This window comes from Acomys russatus, chromosome 18, assembly GCF_903995435.1.
Source record: "Acomys russatus chromosome 18, mAcoRus1.1, whole genome shotgun sequence".
Classification (NCBI taxonomy): domain Eukaryota; kingdom Metazoa; phylum Chordata; class Mammalia; order Rodentia; family Muridae; genus Acomys; species Acomys russatus.
Genome location: NC_067154.1, coordinates 21307080 through 21322659, shown reverse-complemented (window position 1 = coordinate 21322659; position 15580 = coordinate 21307080). Strand labels below are relative to the sequence as shown.

Sequence of the window (15580 nt, the reverse complement as noted above, 5' to 3'; positions counted from 1 at the left end):
ATGGAGACAGGATAATTGCTATGAGTTCCTGACCAGCTTGAACATGAGATCTTGTCTCTTGACAAAGAACAAAAAGTATTCTCATTAGAAACCTGTATTTATGGGCATCCATTTTACTACCTACTGTGTATCACGTGCGATAGAGGTAGTCTTGTATTTGTGCTGACTATTAGAATGTTGCAGAATTTTAAAGCAGTCTAGGAGTTTCTTCTAGTAATCCAACTTGCAAGGGCATGCCTAGTCAGGGACAGACTCCTGTACAGTTTCTTTTCTAGATAAAATTGTCAGGTGGTAAAAACTGGCCTCCAAAACCTGTTGTTTTTTTATTCCTTAGTTAAAAATAAATTTCACTCATATTTTTCAAAAAATATATCTTGATAGGTCAAGTGGAAAATTACTTCATATGATTCTTTTCAGCTATACTGTGACCTTTTAAAAGTATCGTCTTACCTTACAGAAGTGAAACTAAGTGTTCTTTGAAAGCCTATTTTAAAAGTTAGGTACCTAGAAATACTTTCTTCTAATTAGTACTTCTGAGGATAAAACAAAACAAAACAAAAAACCACCAAACAACAACTAGAACAAAACAAAACAAAAGATTCAATGATTTTTATTAATTTTAATTAGAACACATGGAAATTCCAGCTGAAATACTTAAATCTGAAATCTATATTTCAAATGTTTACTTCTACTTAACAATAAAAACCTGGATTCACTTGCAAAAAGCTATTATGAAATCTTAAACATGGTGAAAGATATGATCACGGATTTAGCATATTAATAATGGCAGGGGTGAGATGAAGGAGAAAGGGAGAGAGGGTGCAGTAAAGTCTTGGCTTCTTTAAAAACTCAGTTGTGTTATGTAAATATGTTCTGTTTTAATCCGAAGTGTGGGCTATGGGGCTGCTTTTAGTTTGTCCACAGCTGGTTAGCCATGATTGTCTCATGAGGGCTTGGAGAGGGGCGTGATCTTTGCCAGCTGCAGATAGTTTAATTCTGAAGACTCTGAGAGGGTATAGACACCAGAGAACTACGAGGAAGAGGAGTTTGAGAAAAGGCTGCTGCTCCCTGTGCTGTTGCTGGTTCATCCTTTTGCTGCGTTTGCTGTTGCTGCTTTGCTGGACTGGTCTTACTCCAAAGAACTAGATGACCCCAACCAACAGAAATTAAGTCTAAAGAGGTCTCTGTCCCCTTTCCCTTCTAACTTTCTTTCTCCCTTCCCTAGTGTTGGGGCCTTGGAAGGGAGGTAAAGGAATAAAAAAACCAATTAAAATAGATTTTTAAAAAATGCGCTCAACTGGAGGGAGAAGCCAGGCTTTGCAGCTAGGAGCTCTGGGCCAGAACGCCAGCCACTGGGCTCCCTGTACCACAGTACTGGGATTTCTGAAGATTCACTTTGAGGTCAGGCTCTACCATTAATCAGCAGTTAAAACTTAGTGTCAGATTTAGATTTTTTTTTTCACTTGAAAATTTACATAATTTTATCCAACTGTTAAATAATGTCATCTAGCCGGTCATTGTGCGTATGCTTTTAAGCCTAGCCTGCGGGAGGTAGAGGCAGGTGGCTCAGTGTGAGTTCAAGGTCAGCCTGGTCTACAGTCAGGGCCATGAAGTGAGACCCTATCTCCAAAAGCAAAATAAAACAAAACAGCCACCTGCTTTGTAAACAAAACACTAGGTAGCTTGGTTCTTTCATCTTTCTGAAATGGCCAAGTACAATCGTGTGTGCTTATGGTTTCAGCCACTCAGGGAAGATGGTGTGAGGCCTGGGGCTTTAGGTATGAAGACTCCATCTCTTTATAAAAATAACTTAAACATCACTATCACCACCCCATTCCTAAAACAAAAACCCAAACACAAGAGTGTGAAATGAGTGCATAAAAGGCGTGTGTGTGAGAGAGACAGAGAGACAGAGGCAGAGAAACAGAGACAGAGACACAGGGCCATGCTAACTGAGGCTGGCTTGGAAATGGTGACCGCCTTGCTTCAGCGTGTAGAGAGCTGTGATTACAGGCCTGCACTACCACACTCACTTGAGAAGATCTTTATGTGCTGTGCATCACCTGTGTGTGCCTTCCGCTTTTAATCCTTATCGCACTTCAGCTCAAGCATTCTAAAAATACAGCAGTTCAAGTACTGTGGTAGGTGCTAGGGTTAGCACAGGAAGCCAGACAGGCAATATAAAGGCAGTGGGAACTTAGGAGCGTAAGAGAGTGCAAAGTGCATGACATCTGTGATGACGAGAAGTACTACAGAAGATCAAGTACCGCTCTAGTGGGGTGTAGGGGGAAACAGCTGAAGGAAGAGGCCTCCCCAGCAGGTGCTGTGTTGTGTGGCCCTTCAGAAGAGCCCTCTGCGGAAGAGGAGCAGTGGCTGTAAGGATGAGGAGGAGGTCAGTAGGGGCTGACGTGCATATAGAAAGTTGGAAGCCAGTGAACAGAGTCAACAATAAGTTACCCTGAGGACTCCTTTTTAAAAATTAATTATTTTCACTTTGCATCCTGATCATAGCCCCCCCCCTCCCCACCCTCCATCCCCTTCTCTCTTACCCCATCCCCCCTCTACTCCCTCCACCAACCCAGAGACAGCCCCCGCTCCCCTTACTAGGGGACCCACATGAAGACCGAGCTGCCCATCTCGGCTATGTCTGTGTAGGGGGATTAGGTACAGTTCGCGCATGGTTCTTGGTTGGCGCTTTAGTCTGCACAAGATGCCCCGCCCCCCCCCCCCCCCCCCCAGTCCTGGTTAGTTGGCTCTGTGGAGCTCCTGTTCCCTCCAGGTCGTCCTGTCCTTCCCCCTACTCTTCCACACCCTGAGGATCCTTAAGCTGGTTCTCTGCACCTCCCAAGTGCACTTGGGCCTTAGACAGCCTTCTGAATCGTACGTTGTGTATGTGCTCATAGAGAGGCTGAAGCCATTGGCTTGTAAGAGGAAATCCTGGAGCAGAAAAGAAGAAATAGATAAGAAACGCATCAACATCGAACTCAGCAAAGTAGAAGTGAGCTGCGTAAGTACCTGGGTGCCGAATGCCGTTCCCGCATGGTTTCTGCCACTGTCACCTGTGGGCAAGCCAGTGAGCAGCATGCCTCCATGGCCTCTGCATCAGCTCCTGCCCTGTTCTGAGTTTCTGCCATGGCTTCCCTCGGTGATGGACTGTGCTGTGGAAGTATAAAGCCGAAAGAAACCCCTTCTTCTCCAAGTTGCTTTTTGGTCATGGTGTTTCTTCACAGTAATAGTAATCCCAAGACGGGGTGGGAGTGGGTCTTATAAAGCATGCTTCTGTATGCCTGGAGTGTCACTGCTTCATAATTTTAGCGTTTAGCATAGCACATGTTTATATTATACTAAGTGCCTTGACTTTGTCAGCCTTTAAGCCAGTGGTTCTCAACCTGTGCGTCGTGACCAACACAGGGCTCACATATCGGATATCCTGCATATTAGATACTAACACTGTAATTCATAACCGTAGCAAAATTACAGTTATGAAGTAGCAATTAGAATAGTTTTATGGTTGGGGGCCAGTACAACATGAAGAGCTGTATTAAAGGGTTGCAGCAGTAGGAAGGACCAGTGACTGCAACTAGGAGGAAGGTTAGTAGTTAATATATGTGGAGCGGGCAGCGTGTTCAGCTGAAGAGAATAGTACAAGTTTAGTGGGCAAAACAAGCTTCCCAGATGTCTTTTGAGGAAGGGGACGGGGCATACGTGTGTTCTCCTGGGCATTCCCATAGCACTGGCGAAGGGTAAAGTAGATGTTCTCATCCACTTTGGCCAGTACAAGCTCAGAAGGTCCCCTGCTAGCATCCTCTCTGTAAGGTCCAGATACAAACCCACACTTCAGCTTAGTGGCAGCCATCTCATAGGGAATCTAAGTGAGGTGCTTCAAGTTTGGGGTAACTTCAGGCACAAAGGTCCCAGTAGTTACTAACCCTTTGGCTTTTTTGAGACAGGGTCTCAAACGCCTTGAACCTCTGACCCTTTCCACACCCACCCCACAAGTGCTGGGATTACAGGTGTGCGCCCCAACCCCATCTTCCAAACGATTTCTGAAGACTGCATAAGTATCAGGAATTTTGAATAATCCTTTCTTTAAACTGGGTTCTGTTGAAGAACTCGGGCTACCTCTTTGTTTTTTATTCACTTACTCCTATGCAGTCAAAATGGTATGGATTAAACGGTATGTTAGTTTGCGAAGGTAAATCTGGCCGTTCTTGGTGGCTTAAAAAAAAAAAAGTCGTAAGAAAATGATGAGACCCTTCTAAGACAGCATTTGAAAGCATGTTTACACAGTTTTAAAATGAGTACATTTTGGGATTATTTTAAGAATAGTATTGATCCCACGAACCCCTGGATACGTCTTGTGCTACTACAAAGTATGTGGATTTCTCCCTTTCCCTTTCTTTCTTCCCCTCCCCGCCTTTCTTATAGAGCAAGCAGCAAGAACAGAAGCTGCAAAGAAAAGCTGTGAGGTCACACCTGACCCTGCCCAGCAGGTGTGAGGCCAGGGTTCCTGGAGCCCCCGTGTGTTGGGGGCAGTTGCTGAGTATCAGGAAGAAGTTGGGGGTCAGCGGGTGGCGCTGAGCAGCCAGGCTGCTACAATTTAGCACCTCTGAGAGTTTATAATTAGGCCTTAGGTGCACATGATTCTGTTCGTATCAAAGGAGTACAGTCAGTGTTCCAAGCTGGCAAGTGTGATCTTGAAAATAAAGTTAGTGTTGAAAATCTTCTGGATGACAGTAGAGAAATGAAGCAATAATTGAAGAAGGACTTGGAGATGGAGTGAGGGCTTTATTTAGGTGATTCCAGTATTAAAAAGATTTCTCTTGTAGTTTTATTTTAGAGTAAGTGTGTGTATGTGTGCGTGCGCGCGCGTGCACATGTGTGGGTATGGGTAGGTACCTGCTGAGGCATTGTATCCCCCAGAACTGGAGGTGGTTGTGAGCCACCTCAATTGGGTACTACAAACTGAACGTGACTCCTTTACAAGAGCAATGCTGCCCATGATCACTGAGACACCGCTTCAGCCTGGAAACAGGTTTTTTCCCCCCAGAGCTGAGGGTCGAACCCAGGGCCTTGCGCTTCCTAGGCAAGCGCTCTACCACTGAGCTAAATCCCCAAACCCTGGAAACAGGTTTTTAAAAGAAGTAAAGCTGTGTGAACCAAGGGCCACCATCCAGTGTAAGCAGGGAGTAGCTGCAACAAAGAGAAGACACAGTGTCTTGCAAACAGGTTGGGGTGGCCTTGCCTAGGTGCGCCCATCCCTTCTCCTTAGCATAAGGCAGATGGGTGAGGGGTGCTTCTGTAGGTTCTTTGAGAGTTTTGATTTGCTTAATAAAACGGGAAGCTAAGTTATCAGCTGAGAGCCAAGGTGGAAGAGATGACACTGGAGATCTGGAGGGAAGGGGAAGGGGAGGGGGACAGGAAGGAGGGTCAGAGGGGAAATTTTTGACTTGGGAAAATGGAAGGCAAGGGGTTGGGGACTGCCTTGTAAATACAAGGCTGAGGGTAGGGTCATGTCTGGGAAGGCTAAGGAGGCATTGTCAGCCTGCGGTGGGGCCCCATTCAGCTCAGGGGCGGGATAAACGGAAAGCCACTGTAATACACAGGGGTGTATGCAGGCTGTCTAGGCGTGGCCAGGGAAGAGGGGACAGGGACAGTGGAGGGGGATCCCCCAATGGGAGGTCACAAGGGTGAGTTCCAGAAGTTGTACTGGACACTGAGACTGTGGAAGAGCAGAGGAGGAGAAAGGCTAGAGAAGGAATTCCAGCCCAGGAATGGACCATTAATCCTTCAAATTAAAAAAAGAAGAAGAAAAATTGAAGACTATTAGAAGAAACTATGCAGCCTCAGTTATTTTAAATATGGTTTAGAGATGCACTAATAATAGCGTTTCTGGGTTAAATCCCTAGATTACGTATGCGGAGTTTGCTATACCTCTTTTTGTAAAATATGAATAAAAGTTTACTTAGAAAATGAAAGAGAAAGTTTCCCCAAACAAATAAATCTAGTTTGGAACTCAAAAAAAAATATACAAAACACTGCAGTGTGTTAAGTGAAATGTGCAGTGTCACTCAAAGAATCAACAGGCTACCAAGATGAGACTTGATAGCCTATGACTGTAAATTAGGGGAGGAGGTCCCCTTGGTCATAGACCTAGGGGAGGGGAATAGGGTGAAAATGGGAGGGAGGGAGGAACGGGAGAATACAAGTGATGGGATAACAATTGAGCTGTAATCTGAATAAATTAATTAAATTAAAAAAAAAAAAAAAAAGAAATATGTTCTGGTTCCAATGGCATGCATGCGTCCTTCAACTCACTACAACCCATGCTGATCTCCGTTGTTTTCTCCCAAGAGGTGGGCTGCACCAGAACACCCGCTCTGGTTCCAGTTCTTCCTAGGCAGGCTGCACAGCATCTGACAGCCCCAGTTTCCACTCAGGTAAACCCTAGTAGGGTGCTGTGGGGAGATGGGATAAAGTCCTGTGTTCTTGCCGGACACGCAGTAGATGGGATCTTGAGGTGGCATTTTCCGCAGTAGGGCGCCTCCTTTCTTAAGAAGAATGCAAGCACAAGCGAGCGGGGCAATAGTGAAATCTTACAGTCATGCTGGAAGGAATTCTTCTGTTTCTGAAAGTTTTGATTGTAAACCTGTTTTGTAGATAGGATCTCATCTAAAGAGTAGACAGTTTTTTAAAATCATTGATATTAAGATTCCACAGTAAGGAAAGAATGTTGAAGGAGATCCAGCCGCTCTGTAGTAATAAACACATCTTCCTTGTCATCATCCATTTCTGTCACAGCGGTCCTTTCCTAACCGTCTGAGCAGTCATGACTGTTCTCTTAAAGCAAAACTCACTCTTGACTTTGGCTCTGAACTATCCTTCTGTGGAGTGGGATGGAAAATAGATATAATGGAGGGACAAGGAAAAAGTCACTGGGTACTGTTATTCTCCGTGAGACTCCTGTGTGTATGAGGTAATCCAGAGGCTGGACCAAGTAGGCCAACGCAGGGGATTGACTTCCTTGAACAGTGGGAGGGTGAGTGAGGTGATGAATCTGAGCATGTATCCAGGGAAGATGTTTCCTGGAAGATAGCTCGGGGGAGAGAGAAAGCAGGGGTTCCATTGAATAAGAATAATAACGAGAGGCTTCTGGTCTTCATTGTGATTCCATGATTACCCATGGGCCGACAAAGCCAGAGGAGCTTAGTACAGGATAAACATGTGATGTGCTAAACATGAAAGTTATGAAGCAGTAAAACTCCACGCATACAGAGCAATACTTATAAGACCCCCCCCCACCCCCCGCCATCTTGGTTGTGGTGGCACACCATGACAAAAAGCAACTTGGCGAGGCAAGGGTTGGTTTCAACTTATATTTCCACGTCATAGTTCATCACCGAGGGAAGTCAAGGCAGGAAATTACAGAGGCCATGGAGGGGTGCTGCTCACTGGCTTGTTCCTCATGGTTTGCTCAGCCTGCTTTCTTATAGAACCCAGGACCACCATCCCAGGGATGGCATCACCCACAATGGACTGAGGCCTGCCTCATCATTCACTAATTAGGGAAATACCCTTACAGGCTTGCCTGCAGCCTGACCTTCTGGAGACATTTTCCCTCTTGAAGGCACCCTCTTCTCAGATGACTCTAGCTCTTGTCAAGTTGACATAAAACTATCCAGCCCCACCTCTCCCAATGGAAGGACTCAAACATGTATTGATAAATACTGAGTAGATAAAATATGGCAGTAAATACAATGAGACTTAGACAGGAAGGGAATTCTGGTATATGCTACAGTGTGGACAAACGTTGAGGATCTTAGGCCAAGGAAGATAACCCAGTCCTGAAGGAACAGCAAACGAGGAACAGAAAGATTGGTGGTGGCTAGGCTTGGGGAGGGCATGGCAGCAGGCTGCTGTCTAATGGCTTCTCTTTCAGATTCTGGAGTTCTGTAATGGATGGCCATGATGGCCGTCCAACAGTACACTCCATGCCCTGAACTGCATACTTACTGATGGTTAGGATGATACATTTTTCCCATAATTAAAACTGCATCTTATAAATTATAAAAATATAAGTGTAGGAACAGCTGCCTAGAAACCCAATACTGATGTAAAAGCGGAAAATAAACCCAAGGAATGTACAAAATTAGGCCAAAAGTTTACTGAAGTAGGAAATGAACTTGAGTGCATGCTGTGTATATTGTCTAGTTGACATATAAGTTTTGTATAATTGCATCTATTAGAATTTTACCTGACAGTGGCTCATCGGGTGATGTGGGCGTGGTAGCAGTAAAGGCATTTGCAGCACACAGTGTTAACAGAAAACCAGCTTCCTGAAATTGCCCTATGTGTACTGTGGCATGTGAATGCCACACCACACAAATGTTACAGAAATTTGTAACTCACTAAAATGATTTAAGAGGTCATAAAATAATAACGAATTACACACTGAACAACGATGAAGGAGAGATAAACATGTTTGTTGTTTAGATCACAAGTGGGGGATGAGAAAAAGACTTGTGAGAGAGCAGGTGATGCTTATCCCCTTAGAAGTCGAACCACCATGTGGGGGAGATTGGTTGTTAACCAGCTGAAAAACATCCTTGAACACATTCTGAGAGGAGGTATAAATGTGAGCCAAAAGCAAGAGGGACCTTTGGAGACTTGGGATAGTTTTGGCTGTTCATCCCTCCACTTCGAGATGCTCCAAGAGAGAACCACTTGAGGGAAGGCTTTTTGGGGCTCCAGGCTCTGGCTGAGGTTCCGGGTTCTGGTTGCTCCAGGTTCCAGCAGAAGAAATCCTGCTGATTACACCAGGAGAATTGTTCCTTGGAACTGATAGCCTTACGGTTTCATTATTGTATTCTTTAGTCTCCTTTTCCTATTGTTTTGGTTAGTGGGGTTATAAGTGAGGTGGTAATAATAATAATAATAATGATGATGATGATGATGATGATGATGATGATGTTGTTGTAATAAAATATATTTGTTAAGAAAATTGAACCTTCACTATGATGAAGCGTTTCTTAGGCAATCAGATTTAATAAAACAGCATAAAATTGTAGGGTTAGGGATGCTCGTGCCTTTTATCCCAGTGCTTGAGGCAGAGGCAGGTGGATCTCTGTGAGTGAGAGGGTAGTTTGATTTACACAGAGAGTTCCAGGCCATCCAAGGCTACATAATGAGACCTTGTCTGAAACAAACAATCCAAAAACCCAAAAATAAGATTAAAAAAAAAATAATAATTTGTCTTGGATATGGAAAGAGATAGTGTAACAAGAAAAACAAAAGAACCCCCCAAAATTGAATGCGCTTACAAATGTATATTTTGTTTATTTTATTTTATTTTTTTGTTTTTTTGAGACAGAGTTTCTCTATGTAGTCCTAGACTCACTTTGTAGACCAGACAGGCCTCAAACTCACAGAGATCCACCTGCCTCTCAAATTCTGGGATTAAAGGCATGCACCACCACGCCCCGCTTATAAATGTATGTTTTGTTTTTGTTTTTTGGCACAAGGTTTCTCTGTGTAGCCTTTGCTGTCCTGGAACTCTCTTTATAAACCAGGCTGGCCTCAAACTCAGATCTGCCAGCCTCGGCCTCCCAAGTGCTGGGATTAAAGGCATGAGTCACCTAGTTTATAAATGTATATTTTAAGAAAAGTATCTTAAATCAGTGGCCATTTGGTAACTATCTAGTTAAAAATATAAAGCCTAATGCCTATTGTACACTACATAATTTTTAGTTGGGCTAATAATCAGACTTGTAATAAATGGAATTGTAAAAGTATTAGCCTAATTATAAAGAGATAAATATCTGCATACTTCAGGTAGGGTGTTTACAAACAACATTAAAAAAGGAAAACGGAAATAAAAGCTTAGTACATTCTGATATACTGAAATTTATCACGAACCATTCATACAGTCAGTAAGTTGCCAGCTTTTTCAACACTTAACCTGGAAGGTGTTTCTCATTTTTTATTTATGATAAAAGTATCCAGTTACAAAGAATTGATAAGATGGATGATGTATATCCATATTATGAAAAAAATCATTATTCAAACAAATGCCTCTCGAAGGCATTCAATAGGTAGAGGATTGAAATAATAAACTTAATTATATTGTGTTCAAGTGGAAGATAAAATTTACAACTGAAAGAGAGAGAGAGTGAGAGAGAGAGAGACAGAGAGAGAGAGAGAGAGAGAGAGAGAGAGAGAGAGAGAGTGTGTGTGTGTGTGTGTGTGTGTAAGGAGAAATCCCAAGGCTCCTCTTTTTTTTTCCTCCATGTTCATGTGTTTCGGACCAGAGGTCAACCTAAGCTGTCATTCCTCAGGAGCCATCCACTTTGCTTTTGTCAGTCTCTTAGAGGGACTGAGGCTGAGGCTTGCTGAGTGACTTGGATAGCTGGCTAGCTCCAGGAAGTTTCCTGTTTCTGGGGCTACAAGTGTAGGTTACTGTGCCTGGTGGCGGTGGTGGCAGTGGCAGTTGCTGATCCCACCCCCACGCCCTTCATGCTATCACTATTGTTATTGAGGCAGCGGCTCACTATTGGCTGGCCTGGATCTCACTCTAGGCTGGAATGGCCTCATACTCACAGAGATCCACCTGCTTCTGACTCCTGGCTTTTTATGTGGGTTCTGGGGCTACAGTTCAGGGCTTTATGATTGTGTTACTAGCACTTTGACAGCAGAACCATCTCCCTAGTCCCAGAAGTGTTCTTCATTTATTTCTTTACTTTTTTTTTTTTTTTTTTTGCTTGTGTCCATAAATTTTTTGGTAGGGAACAATGTTTGTTTTTGTAATAAAAATTTTGACTTTTAAATTTGGATATCGTTTATTGTATTGCGAATATAAGATTTGCGTTTTTACAATTCACTCAAGAACACAAATTGGCTGTATTAATAAAACATTTAATAATTAGATTACTCAGTGTTTCATATTTCTAGAGGGATATTAAGCATTTTTGTTGGAATAGTAATAAATTGTATAATTGTTCACCTAACACTTTATTAAGTTCTTTTTCTATAAGAAAGAACAACTGAATAATAGTAATTCAATGTTTAAAAAATTACAAATTACATTTATTTATTGTGCACATGAGCATGCTCCAGCACACATGTAGAGGACAGAGGGCAACTTGTAGGAACTGGACTAGATACAGTAAAAATAAGAGTAAAGAACCCAGGTTCAGGAGACTGTTAAAAAGAAAAAGTGGCATTGAGGTATTTAGAGTTGAAATTAGTCTGTATAACCAGTTTTTCATTTTAAGTAAAGGAGTAAATTTTGGTAATTAGAACCACTAACTTCTAAAAGGATATGTTAAAATTCACCAGTTACTTCTAGACAGAATAATCTGACTTGTAGATTGAGTTTACCTTAAGGTTGACCAAGGTTTTAAATGTCTTTGTCTCATTTTGTTTTCCTGTACAAAAAAGGACCCCAATATAAGGAAGCAAGGAGGGCAAGAATTAAACCTCAAAAGGAGGGTGGGACTGTCATTTAAAGACTTGGAGAAGTCTCCACAGCTGCGGGGGAAGGCAGTGCTCTCCGCATAAGTGGGCCACACAGGGTACAGCATTGGTTGGCTCCCTTGCTTTCTGCATCGCAGTCTTCCCGTGTAGATCACAGGGCTCAGGCAGAGCTTCATTATGTGCTTTAAAAGCCAGCCTTTCCAGGCTCCTCCATCTCTGTCACCATGGACTGTCCTGGCCGGAGGCCCTCTGGGGGAAAAGGCCCTGGAGAGAGATCCATCTCTAGGCTAGTCACTCCCTAGAGGCAGCATGGCCCGTCGAAGATCTCACCTAACCTGTCAGCCTCAGAGTGTCTACAGGAGAGACACTTCTGATGTAACATCTCTGCAGAGATACAGCCAGCACGCCACATGTCCACAGGCGCTGCATATGTAGACTACAGAAGAATTCCAGGAGCACGGTGCCAGAGCGCTAGCACCCACACGTGGAAAGGTTCTGCTTGAGCCAGCTTGACTGTCCCACTACTTGTCACTAGGATGTTCTTTGGCTTCAGGTCTCTGTACTGTGCAATCAGTTATGTGAAGGAAATCTAGATCGCTCAGAAAGTAGTACATTCGGTCCTTGATGGTCTCAAGTGGCGAGCCTGCTGGGCATGCCTAGTCCGTATGTGTCCGTTGGTTCTGGTCTGTATGCTCAAACATTACGGTCACTTTGATCTCAAGCAGTTCTAGAAGTACAGACATCCATCAGCCAGACATCCGTGGGGTACCCAAAACCTCCAGCCTTCTCGGTAAGGCCACCTCATCAGCTGTACCAATGTCTTCTCATGTTTTGGGATTCTCAGAGCAGAGCAGCCGTTCTGAGACGGGGAGCCCCATACACCTGGCCAAGAGCTAGTGGGGCAACTTGTTATCAGGGCCCGAGGACAGGTCCTGTGGTACCATACACCTGGGCTGGGTCCTGGCTACCTGGACAGTTACAGGTAGGATCATAGATACAATGACTTATGTCTTTAATAAATTGGGTTTTAATTCTTAGGAAAAGGCTGATAAAGACTGTTGGTGGTAGTACACGCCTTTAATCCCAGCACTTGAGAGGCAGAGGCAGGCGGATCTCTGTGAGTTCAAGGCCAGCCTGGTCTACAGAGTGAGTTCCAGGACAGAGAGGTGTTACACAGAGAAACCCTGTCCCCGGGGGGGGGGGGGGTTGGGGAGAAGAAAAAAAGAAGAAAAGGCTGGTAGTAGAGAGCCTTGGCTATTGGTAGTATAAGATTTATGTGTGTAAAAAGTACACAGTACATTAAGAAACAGTGTCGGCAGGATACTGGTAAAAGTTTATTTGGTAAAATGTGCTCTTGTGTGAAAAACTCTTTTAGCAAACAATATGATGTGCTTCTTAGAAATGGTTTGCTGTACAAACCTTTGAAGTGAGTTTTGACTTTTTTTTTTTTTTTTTTTTTTGCTTTTTTCGAGACAGTGTTTCTCTGTGAAGCCTTGGCTGTCCTGGACTCACTTTGTAGACCAGGCTGGCCTCCAATTCACAGTGATCTGCCTGCCTCTGCCTCCCGAGTGCTGGGATTAAAGGTGTGCGCCGCCACGCCCGCCATGAGTTTTTACTTTAAAGATAAAATACCCGAATCAGTGATGGCTTTTTTCATACTATATAATAAGTATTTGTGAGATAATGCCTCTGTATTACCGAACTCGTATCTTCAGAGAGTTTCTCTCTCTTGGTGTGTGTGTCTATGTGTGTGCGTACATGTGAGTACGTGTGTGTGTGTGTGTGTGTGTGTGTGTGTGTGTGTGTGTGTGTGTGCGCGCGCGCCTTGTGGGAAGGAGTGGCTGGATGAAAGCCAGAAGAGCCAGTATTGAGTTTGTGTGTTCCCTACTGGTTCTCCACATTATTGTTGTTGGTGCTGCTGCTGCTGCTGCTGCTGCTGCTGCTGCTGCTGCTGCTGCTGCTACTTGAAATCTCTTACTGGAACTCAAGCTTAATGGCTAGCTAAACTGGCTGGCCAGCAAGCTCTAGGGGTCCACCTGTGTAACTAGCCTCCCCCCCCATCAGCTCCATTCTACGTAGATTTTGTTGTTGTTATTGTTATTTTTTATTTGTATAGGCGTCTTGCCTGCATGTGTGTGTGTGTATCATCTGCACGCTGTGTACCTGTGGAGGGCAGAGGAGGGCATTGGGTTTTCTGGGGCTGGAGTTATAGATGATTGTGAGGGTGCTGGGACTCGATCCCAGGTCCTCTGGAAGAGTAGCCAGTGCTGCTGCTGAGCTATCTCTCCAGGCTCTGCGCCTGGTCTTACATGGATCTGAAGCCAGGCCTCATGCTTGAAAGCCAACCAAGCACATTACCAACAACGCTGTCTCCTTAGCCTGATCGGGTGCCCTTTAGTGCAGCTGCCTTGTGTTACTGATACTGAATTCAGCACAGTGTTTAGCAGAGTTTCTCCATATAATTAAAGACATATTGTGGGAATGTACTTGACATTTTACACAGTTGAACAGTCATTCGTGGCGTCTTCCCAACTTGCCAGTTCACCTTCTCAGCAAGATTTCTTTGTAACTTCAGAGTCATCTCACGTGCTTTCATGTCATTTTGTGGGTGTGGTTAAAGCAGTGAGAAAATTGAGTTGCCTTATGTGTGCATGTTTCTCACCAGGGCGCTGTAAAGGGTGCGCATCATCCCTGCCTTCTATTGTCTTGCAAATAGGCATCCTTCGCATCATCTCTCAGGCTGGGCCCTCTTTTCCCTGTGTTGGTAGTGCTCTTGCCGGTTAGTGCTAACGTGTGCCTTGTGCTCCTAAAATCAAGAAAGCTGTGAGGTGTTATATGCAGAAAATGCGTATAGGATATATTTTCCTTGCTGTCCCAAGAGAAATTGCCCTCTACCAGCTCACTATCTGTTCCTTCAGTGATGCAGCCCTGTTATAGAACACAGCTGTGGCAAGTAATGTGAGTCAGTTGTGTGTCCAACCGCATGAAAGGAAAAGTGTTGTAAAAAGTGTCTGTGTTGAAACCTGTTAGCTCAGGACCTGTCAATCAGAATAGCGTGTTGAAAGCTCCCCCTGGAAGAGTAGGGAGTTCAGATATACCTCCTTATGTTTGGATGCTCTAATTTTCCACACTTAAAAGGGAATTTTGAAGATGCAACACAGAGTTGCTCGTTAAGGTGACCCATTTTTCCTCAACAGTAAGTACACTTTTGGCTTTGACGTAACCTGTTTATGTCACAGAGTAGAAAAATGGCTGTTAGCCCAGAAAAGCTTGACACGACAAGTATATATCATCGTGTGTGCTGGCACCAACATTTTTCATTAGTTCTTAATCATCGGCTTTAATTATTCATTGTTGCTACAGTCGATCTAGCGATCAATAATACATCTTTCATTGAGATGTTAGTTTAATGTAAATGGAACAGCTCCGAGCAGAGATATTCTTGGAGGCAGGGGAATGTAGCTTCTTTTTGTTTTCATCAGTACGTTTGATCTTCCCCTGTCATAATGATCCTTCTGGCTTCCGTGCCTGTTGTGTTTATACAGTGGCCTCCCAAGATGGTCTTTAAAAGTCGAGGCTGTATTCTGCCTCCGTGAGTTCCAGTTGCTTAATGGCTGCATCGCAAGAGAAGCTTCTGTCCTAAGGTGTCCCTTTGAGTACAGTTCCTACCAGAGCGGTCACTGAGCAGGAATGCTGAACTGTTGCCGTAGACCGTGACTGAGGCGGGAGAGGGCTGTAGGTAAGACCGATGGATTTTGTTGCTTGAGAGAGGGACTGGCTTTATGTCCCAAGTCTCTCCCAAGTCACTTTGCAAACAAGATTTATCTCTAAACTTAGAATAACCAAACCTACCTCAGTTGTGAGGACTTGAGCCACACGGGCGTTTAGAAGCATGGCTAGAGCAGAGCGGCACTTGAACAGGTCACGGTGACGTTCATGCTGAAAGAAAACAGGCAGCACCACAGTAAATTCAGTGTTGAAAATAAACTCAGAATAGGAAACAAACTTTAAGCATATAAGCGGGAGAGGAAATGACGGCCTTTACAAAGAAACATAAGTGCTCCCACTGTCGTGAGATGTTGGCCTCCTGTTAAGTTTTGCTTTAGAT

At 44.0% G+C, this 15580-nt stretch overlaps 1 protein-coding gene and 1 pseudogene across 2 annotated transcripts in view; one reads left to right on the top strand and one right to left on the bottom strand.

Annotated features, from left to right (window-relative positions):
• Nucleotides 1-15580, top strand: part of Dgkh (diacylglycerol kinase eta) — a 171870-nt gene that overhangs the window by 14616 nt on the left and 141674 nt on the right. The gene's annotated exons all lie outside the window — the stretch shown is intronic.
• LOC127201956 (cyclin-dependent kinase 4-like) lies at nucleotides 11657-14192 on the bottom strand (annotated as a pseudogene).